General features: G+C 47.7%; 1 long non-coding RNA gene across 1 annotated transcript; it reads right to left on the reverse strand.

Moving 5' to 3' along the window:
- Positions 1-224: 224 nt before the first annotated feature.
- On the reverse strand, positions 225-7,967 carry LOC140599580 (uncharacterized). Its single transcript, XR_012002391.1, has 3 exons — positions 7,617-7,967; positions 3,826-4,024; positions 225-1,999 (listed from the first exon to the last, which is right to left on the reverse strand). It is a non-coding gene; the product is annotated as an uncharacterized lncRNA (long non-coding RNA).
- Between the last annotated feature and the right edge of the window lie 1,484 nt (positions 7,968-9,451).

Raw genomic sequence — 9,451 nt, forward strand, 5'->3', positions numbered from 1 at the left:
CTATCCATAACTGCATTAGCTCTTCAGACATATCCTCTTACCTCCCTAGCAGTAAGTGAACAGCTTACCAAAGCTACATTGTGTGTGTGTGTGTGTGTGTGTGTGTGTGTGTGTGTGTGAGAGAGAGAGAGAGAGAGAGAGAGAGAGAGAGAGACTCAGTTTGGATTTAAAAACAAGAAGGCTTAACAATACCTACTCTATATGAAATTACCACCCCATTTTAATAAGGTCCAAGTTGTTTAATGGCTCACTTAAAGTCTCACAGCAAATTGAGAACAGAATAAAAACAGAAAGAGTTGGCTGTTTTTCTGAATTGGTCTTCAGAGAAAGGCTTGCGCATTTTCATTCTGTCTCTAGAGAAACTTCTCATTTGCCTTCTTCATAACCTTTCAATGATATCTCACTTAGAAATTATTACTGTGCAGGTAAAATAATTTTTAAAAAATATTTTTTATTTATTTCTTTGAGAGAGAGAGCAAGGACAAGCAGGTGGGAGGGGCAGGAGGAAAGGGAGAAGCAGGTTCCCAGCGGAGCAGGGAGCCTAATGGGGGGCTCGATCCCAGGACCTTAAGATCATGACCTGAGCCAAAGGCAGATGCTTAAGGAATTGAGCCACCCAGGTGCCCCCCAAAATTTTAAGTGGCATAATGTATACATAAAACATAATTAGTTCGTTGGTTATGCTTTAGCAACTTTTTCCTTGGTTCGCTGCCTGCCCAGAAAAAACGTTTAGTATTGACTGAGGTTCTACAAAGATGTTATATAACTTGTCAGTGGAAAATACCACACACACACACACACACACACACACACACACACACACCCCAGTGTATCACCACCTAGAACAACTTGGGAAATCTACTTTTTTAAATAGGCCTTTCTCTTTCTTTCCCTCTCGATCTTTTTAAAGATTATTTATTTATTTACTTGAGAGAGAGAAAGCCAGAGAGAGTGCATGAGCAGGGAGGTTGGGGAGAGGGAGAAACAGGTTCCTCATGGAGCAGGGAGCCCCCATGTGGGGCTCAATCCAGGACCCTGAAATCAGGACCTGAGCTGAAGGCCAATGCTTAACCAACCCAGGCACTCCTCTTTATTGATCTTTTTAATTCAGAAAACGTGACTCCTATGATTCCCGTTCTCTTATAGGCCTTTGGTCTTTTTTTGTGTGGTGCTCCATGATGTCAGAGAGCCAGGCTTCTTCCACTTTGTTGCTGTGCCATACCTAGGTCTAGGATGTCAGGACACAAGCCGTGGGCAGCCGGACAGAGGAACGATAAAGGAGACTGTGCAAAGGGCTTACATATTTCTGTTTCATAAGGAAGGTGCCTGGAAGCAGCTATATGACATTTCTGCTGATATTTGGTCTGCTGAATTTAGTCCTAAGCCTACTCCTAGTTGCAGGAGAGGCAGACTTTAGACTTGAAAGCCATGTGGACAACTGAAGTTTGGATGCTCTTTCGTCATGAAAGAAGGGGAGACAGCTGTTTCTGTTGCAGTAACTCTGTTACCAAGTGACTACCAAGTGTAGGGCACATAGTAGGATGGCAGTAAATATTATTTTAATTCAGTCAAAGCAAAATGTTCTTTGGGGGTTTTGGGGACCTTCGCCAGGAAGATTAATAACCTCAGAATCTTCTGCTGGGCACAGAGACAAGAAGCTGGGAGTAGAAGCTAGTGAGGATTCAGGTAATTTTGCTTTCCAAATTTGCTAAACCTTTAAGTCAGCCTTCTGGAGAAAGGAGAAATCCTTGTAATGTATTCTTTCCATCTCCCAAAGTTCCGTGAAAAACTGCCCAACATGGTGTCTTCCTCTCATTGCTTATACTATTCTCAACCCATAGATACTGAAGAAAGTCCCACATCACCAAAACATTCTCTCTTTCCTCAAAATATAAAAGAGACGGGTGGGAATCATTCTCATTTGGCAATTTACAATATTTGTGTCATTAAGGCAGTGACATTACTGTAAGGCACTGGGCAGGATGCTCCTCGGTTAAGCCTGTGAAGGAAATGAGAAATCGTGGAAGTCTTCTCATCTCCTGCTCTCCTCATTTCCTCAATCCTGTCTCCCTCCTCCTTCTCACCATTGCCTCCCTCTCACCATTTCCTACAATACTGGTAAAGTGCTGATGTGTCACTAAGGACTGAGCAGGTGTTGGCTTACCAAGTGGCTCCTCCCAGAGGGTGTACTACTTAATGAGCAGAAGAAAACCTTTATGTGTTCAAAGGTTAAAAGCTAAAATAACAATAGGGCTCCATTTGGGGCCATAACTATGTGAAGAAGGTGAGGCAGCTTACTCACATTCATTTTACACGGGAGTAAACAGGAGTTCCTGAAGGTTGAGTAGCTCGTCCAAGCCCACTAGTGGTGGAGCCAGTACTGAAACCCTAAATACAGGTTGCAACCTACTGGTTGCAGAGGATTCTTGCTTCACTTATCTTCCCATCATTCCACAAACTCAGAGAACTCCCTTAGGCTCACATTCAGGGAAGTAACACACCACAGTAATAATAGTTAACATTTATTGAGCTTAGTATATGCTAGGGACTCTTTTAAGTGCTTTATATGTACTAACTCATTTTGTTGTCCTATGGCCCCATTTTACAGATGAGGCAACGGAGGCTCTCTCTCAGAAGTTGAGTAACTTGTCCAACATCACACAGCATAGTGAGTGGCAGAGTTGGAATTAGAACTCAAACAATCTAACTTGAGTCTGTACACTTAACTCTTATACTAAACTGCCCCTACATTTATTATGATTTATGGATCACCTGGCTAAACCTTTAAACTACCATAAAGGGGCAGCCCAGGTGGCTCAGCGGTTTAGCACTGCCTTCAGCCCAGGGCATGATCCTGGAGACCCAGGATCGGGTCCCACATCAGGCACCCTGCATGGAGCCTGCTTCTCCTTCTGCCTCTGTCTCTGCCTCTCTCTCTCTCTCTGTCTCTCATGAATAAATAAATTTTTAAAAAATTAAAAAAAAACTACCTTAAAGAAAAATTCTATTAGCACATGAGGCATGTTTTGATTTTCTTCTCATTACCTTAGATCTCTGTGGATGGAGTTACAGAAAGGACACAGGATCCTGGATGCCATCTATGATGGTGCTGCAAAGATGCCAGCCAGATAATTCTTTACCTCATTATGCACCTACCATCTGCATATTTGTTGAACTCCAACAAATGCACGGATGCACTGTGGTTATTTATTCCTGGGAAATGTTACTGGTAAAATGTTGATGAGAGTGTAGGGAGAGGGGCACAAACGTATTATTGGTTCTCTGGGCACCATTCCCCTGCATGTTACATTCACTGCTGATTCTCACTGACCAAGGGTACACTATTGAGAAAGGAAAATCACAGACATAGTAGGTGAGCTAGAGGCACTGCCACAGTGGGACAAGAGGGAATTTGCATTCACTGAGTACTCATCATAGGCCAGGAACTGTTCTAGGCTTTTCCTTTTTTTTTTTTTTTTTTTTAAGATTTTATTTATTTATTTGACAGAAAGAGAGAAAGAGAGAGAGGGAGAAGCAGATTCCCTGCTGAGCATGGAGCCCAATGTGGGGCTCCATCCTAGGACCCTGAGATCATGACCTGAGCCAAAGGCAGACACTTAACCAGCTGAGCCACCCAAGTGCTCCATGTGCTAGGCCTTTTCCATTTCACATCTCAACAAATCTTCAGAACAGCTCTGAGAGGCAGGCAGCTGTATCTTAGATCGGATATCTTGCAGCTTTGGTCTGCTCAAGGTCACTGGCTAGTAAGTACCAGAGTGGGGGTCCAAGCTCATGTCTGTCTGGCTTCCAAGTGCATGCTCTTACCTTGTCACCATTTGTCTTTGAAGTATAAGAAATCTTGGCTGGGCAAATTTGAGAGCACTCTTCCACCACCAATTCTGTTCTCATAGCAGCTGCAGATTGTCCTCTATCTTCCCAAAAATCCCTGGGATCTGTTTCTCTCCATCCTGGACTCAAAATCCAGGCCTCACTGCACAGCAGACCAGCTCCTTGCTGCTCCTTTCTGCTGGATCAGAAGATATCAGAATTTGCATCCATAGGGAAAAGTGGATCATAGCTATTGGAAGGTAAGCTGTATATTTACAAGCCTGGGTTTTCCTTTGGCTCTCATTCACTTACCTGTGTAACCTCAGATCAGTTGCTTAACCTCCTTATGCCTCAGTTTCTTCACCTATGAAGTGGGGAGCCCCATGCTCCCCTCTGAGGATTGTTGTAAGACATAAGTGAAAGTGTACCTATCATGCTCTTACCTTAGAGCATGAGCACATGAACTTCTCCATTTTCCACTGTGTATATTGGGGAGAAAAATGGGAGTTGTGATGGAAGAAAGGAATAGAAAGAAAACTGGTCCATTTTTGGAGGTAATCTGACTCTTCAGGTGCTGACAGGCCATATTTAAGATGAAAATCATGGCCTGACTTTTGCCACTTGTGAAAGTACAGACCCCTTCCTCAGGGCCGAAGACCAGGGCAGAGTTACATCCTGGATCTGGGTTCCTTTGGTCCTTCCCAGGCCTATTTTTATTTATTTATTTATTTATTTATTTATTTATTTATTTATTTATTTATTTTCATGCCTATTTTTAAAACAGTGACCTTTCTTTCCTCTTCTAATTCTTTCCAAGAACAGTAAGGCTGACTCTAGAATAATTATGAAAACATCCCAAAGTTGACATATTGCCAATAATAGAAGTTATGAAACGACTGTAAGTCCATTATAATAAAAAGTTGCATTAATAGCACAGTATGTTTTGAATACTTATAAATTATTTCCTTTGTCGGTACTGCCAGGCTTTAAGGATGGGCCAGGGAGTAAGAATGATTCATTCATTCATTCTGTAGGATTCTCTCAAAATCCACTCTTGTCTGTGAGAAGTCTGAGGCTTTGATCCTTACTGTGGCTCTGTGACCTTGGTCAAGTCCTCTGAACTCTCCAAATCCTGGCTTCCTCCACTAGAAACTGGAAAGAACAACTCTGGCCTCTGCCACCTCCTTAGGGATGGTAGGAGGAGCAAACCAAATGCTGGACAGAGAAGTCCTTTGGAGCAGCCTAAGCTAATGGAGACACGTCAAGGATTAATATGATGATACATGAATATGTGTCTAAAGTGAGATGAAAGAAAAATGAGAAACAAAGACAAAGATGTCAAAAGGAGTAACAGTGCTCCTTGCTTTGCAATTCATTAGCTGGGTGATCTGGGCAGAGGCACTTAACCCCTCTGGGTCTTGGTTTCCTATCCATAAAATGGGGATTTATATTAATAGCTATTCTTCCTATTACACGGAACTATTTTATCAAATGGAGGCAGTGACTGAAAATGTTACCTGTGGGAAAAGACCAACTGTTAATTATTTTTAATACTACTGGTAGTAATGCCTGGTGAAATTCTTATTAAGTAGAATAGGAGCCTGGCCTATGGCTTCACACTACTGGGATTCAAATATTACCTCTGCCACTAGCAGGCCATGTGATCTTGAGTAGCATTTAACCCATCTTTGACTTAGTTTCTCCATCTTACTTTACAGAGCTGCAGGGATTAAGTGATATAATGCATGTAAAACATTTAAATAGCACTCTAAACACAGAAGATCTTGACAGCTACCTTTATTGGGTATTTTTGGTAGCACCGTGGCCTCGCACTGCCTACTTTATAATATCAGCTATACATTTAGCCTATTAAATAGCATCCCAGAATATGTCTGATACTAGGAAAGTCTGACTGAATGAAAACACATATATATCAATAGCTACGAGGCTCAGGCTTTTTTGGCTCCTACTAAAGCTGCTTGCTTTTAACCAGCCACCAACAAATGGCTCAATCACCATCTTGAGATATCCACAATAAAGATACTTGTGTATCTTGAGCTGGTGCTGGGTCCTTTGGGTCCCTGCCCATAGTCTTTGAGGGACACCCCAAGAAAGTCTATTTCTGTGCCTCAATTTCCTTGTCCCCAGTTACTCCCAAGGCCCTTCTTTCCATTCCATTTGTTCTCTATCAGGATGCATACCCAAACATGGAAGGGTTGCTCTTTTCCCCTCTGTAGCCAGTGAACCAATCACAACTTGGCCTCTGACTCCCTTTTGTGAGAGAAATCTCTGAGTAGGGCAGGTTTTCCACTCTGTTCCAGCTCCTGCAGTTACAAAGCAGTTTCTGATCTGCAACCAGGGGAGCCATGGACTTAGGCAGCGGATAAATGAGAATATGAGTGAGGAGCTAAATTAGATAATGACATCATTAGGTGATAATGACATCATTAGTAATGAGTTAATGCACAAAGAGATACATGGAGGCAGTAAAACGGAAAGAACAAGAGTGAATAAACAGAGGCATAAAGTTCTATACTGAGGCAAACAAATATTCCAGGCACAGTGGAGAATCATGGGAACTTAGAAACTAGGGTGATGGAATCCATAAGGCAGCAGTTCTTAAACTGGAGTGTACACCAAAAATCACTCGGAGGCTTGTGAAAACAGACCGCTGGTTCCCTCTCCAGAGTTGCTAATTCATTAATACTGCAGTGGGACCTGCAAATTTACATTTCTTACAAGTTCCCAGGTGGTACAGGGACTACACTTCAACAAACACTGCCAAAGGGAATGGGGAACGTTGCTATGTTGTTTGTAAGTGGGCCTCAAACCTAAGTGAGGCTCAAAGTAGAAGCGTTTGAGGACTGGAGACAAGGTTGTCTAAGAGGCTCCCCAATGCTTGGGCTTCGTGCCCACGACGAATAGGGTCCACGCCTGTGTTGGGGGCGTGATTGATCATCCGGGCTTATCGCGGGCATCCCTAAGGCCCCCCCACCCACAAGACCCGTCTTCTACAAGCCTTAGGAGGTTGGGGTCGGGGTTTCAAGCCCCCTCTCAAAGGAGTTAGGAAGGTAGCGTATTAAGAGAGCCCCTGGCCCCCTCCAGCCCCTCACCCCCGCATGGTTGGTGACCGGCCCCTAGAAGCCTAGGCCTCGGGCCGCGAAACGCCACCCCCCCTCCCCGGGGTCCAGCTCGGAAGGCGGGCACTTAGGGCGGGGTGGGGCTCCCTCCCTACGCAGGTAGGCTGCCCTGGGGGAGGGGAATGGAGGCTTCGGGCGGAGCCGCGGGATCCGAGCCAGCGAGGATGCTGGACGCACCGCAGCTTCCGCCTCTGGCGGTCGGCAGTGGGGGGCGCACCAAGACAGCAATTCGGGAGCTACGCTTTGTCCCCGTCGCAGCAAGGGGAGGGAGGGGAGGAGGGCGCAGAAAGGGCCGCGGGGACTGGACTGGAAGGCCGACCGGCTCCAGGCCGCACCTGGCAGGGCCCTGCGGGGGACGGAAGGGACGGAGACTCGTCCGGAGCCAGCCTGGGAGCGCGCCCCAGTCCCGGGCGGGGGACACCCTGTCCCCTGGGCGCCCGTCCCTCCGGCTCTCCCTCACTACAGCGGGCTCCTCCTAGCTGGTACCCCGCCGTGCGAAGCTCACTGGGGCGGGCGAGCCTCCCTCCCTCCCCCCCTCCCTCCAGGCCAGGCTTCCGAGCCGGGAGCGCAGTCCCTCCACGTCGCGGCGCCCTCCGGCCCTTCCAGTTCTCAGCCACCTTCCCTGTGCCCCGCTCCTCTGAGACTTACGGTACAGCCCCGCGCGGCTCCCGCCGACCCTGGGCCGCCGCAGGGGCAGCCGCGGCTTCCAGTCACACCCAAGGCACCCCGGTTGTGGCCTGCGCTGTTAGGGGACGCCGTCTCGGCCCTGGGCGCGCAGCGCTAACGTCAGAGAGAACCGGGCTTTTGCAGGCTGGACGACGCGGGTTCAAATCCTCCCCGGGGGGGGGGGGGGGGACCCTAGGCACGTTCCGCAACCTAAGAGTCGGTTTCCCGCTGCGCGACGCGAGGAACTGCACCCCCTCGGGGCTCTCTGCGAAGCTCAGTAGGAGGAATGGAACTAGTCCGGCTCAGGAGAGGGCTCTATAAAAATCAGGCCCCAGAACTCCTCACCACGAGGGTTTTTCCATTTCGCGGGAGGGCGAGGCTTAGCCCGCCCAACCGGTTGGACTTCCTCGCCTTGGGGCGGTTCTCCTGCCCCCACCGCGGGACACCGACTCCGTTTGCAGGCCGGCGCCACCGCGTCTCCTGGCCCGGCGAAGCCGAGTGGAGAGAGAGGAAGGAGGTGGGTCTGCTCCTTGGCCAGGGAACCAGGAGAGACAGACGTAGGCTCAGTGAGCTCGCAGAAACACTCCCAGAAGAAAACCCGCACCCGGAAGAAGCATTTAGGGCCATTTAGGGTTAGTGGAGTCGTAGAAGAGAGATCCCATGGGGTAAAATGATTCCACCCAGATAAGGGTCCCCGTGTCCCCCTGTTGGACCACCCTGACCAGGCCACAGTAGGCCACTTCCCTCTTCCTGAACAGGGATGAGAGTGGAGAGGGCACTGCTGGGGAAAGGGCAGGGCTTTCAGGCTCATCTGGCCTTTGGCCAGTCCAGGGCTTGGAAAGGGTTTGTGTCTGAACAAAATCTATTTACAAACACAAAAAAGTGAAAACTGTCTCCCTCCCTGTCCCTCTCCATGAGTAAAGGAACCAACCCATGGTGTACAGGACTCCCTGATAATAACTGGCCAGTTCCCTGCATTGCATTTCCCCCTTACCCTTAGGCCAAACCAAGTTGTGTCTTTTACAGAAGCCCCAGCCTGGCCATTCTCTCTCCCAGCATACACCTCCAGGGCCTCCATGCACCATGGAGGCAAATGCAGAGCCTGAAGAATATGCTCAGGTCAAGATGCAGGGTGGGGAGTCCCGGCCATACCCTCAGGTTTTGTTCCTTGGGTCAATCAATCCTGGAGGACAGTTTGAGGGAGGCAGCTGCCTTGTCAGAGAAAACACCTTGGTAAAGCAATACCCCCAATCAAAAGGATCTGGCAATTGTGTCTGGGCTTTGTTGGTTGGCATGGGGCTATTGTGGGGAGAGGAATCTCAGAAGTGGACAGCTAACTTCAATGCCTCTATGTACTTTTCCGGGGCAGAGGTTTGCCAGATATGTGAAGGGGTCATGACTCCCAAGAGGTTCAAGTGGGCAAGTATAACTCTAGTGAGTTTTGCCCCCTTTCCAGATGGATGCTCAGGGCCTCAGTGGATTTTTATGATCACAGAGGGACTGGACTTTGTCTCTTAGGGTCTCCAGAATCACTTGCTGAAGTTATCTTCCTGGTATTTTGGAACTCACACCTGAAAACTCTTCCCCTGTGCTCAGGGCAGGACACTTAGGCTCTCCTACCACAACTGTCCTAAGGATGGCTGCAGCCTCCCTGTGAGTGCATACACAATCCCCACTCAGCCTCTGATCCCTGTCTTAAAAAGAGGGCAAGACCTGGAGGCCTTCCCCAGGATACATTTCCAAATGAACTTTTTTTTTTATCTTTACTCTTCTTCATGGTCAGAATGAATGGCCAGATGTTAGTTGGACCCCCTACC

This window comes from Vulpes vulpes, chromosome 7, assembly GCF_048418805.1.
Source record: "Vulpes vulpes isolate BD-2025 chromosome 7, VulVul3, whole genome shotgun sequence".
Lineage (NCBI taxonomy): Eukaryota > Metazoa > Chordata > Mammalia > Carnivora > Canidae > Vulpes > Vulpes vulpes.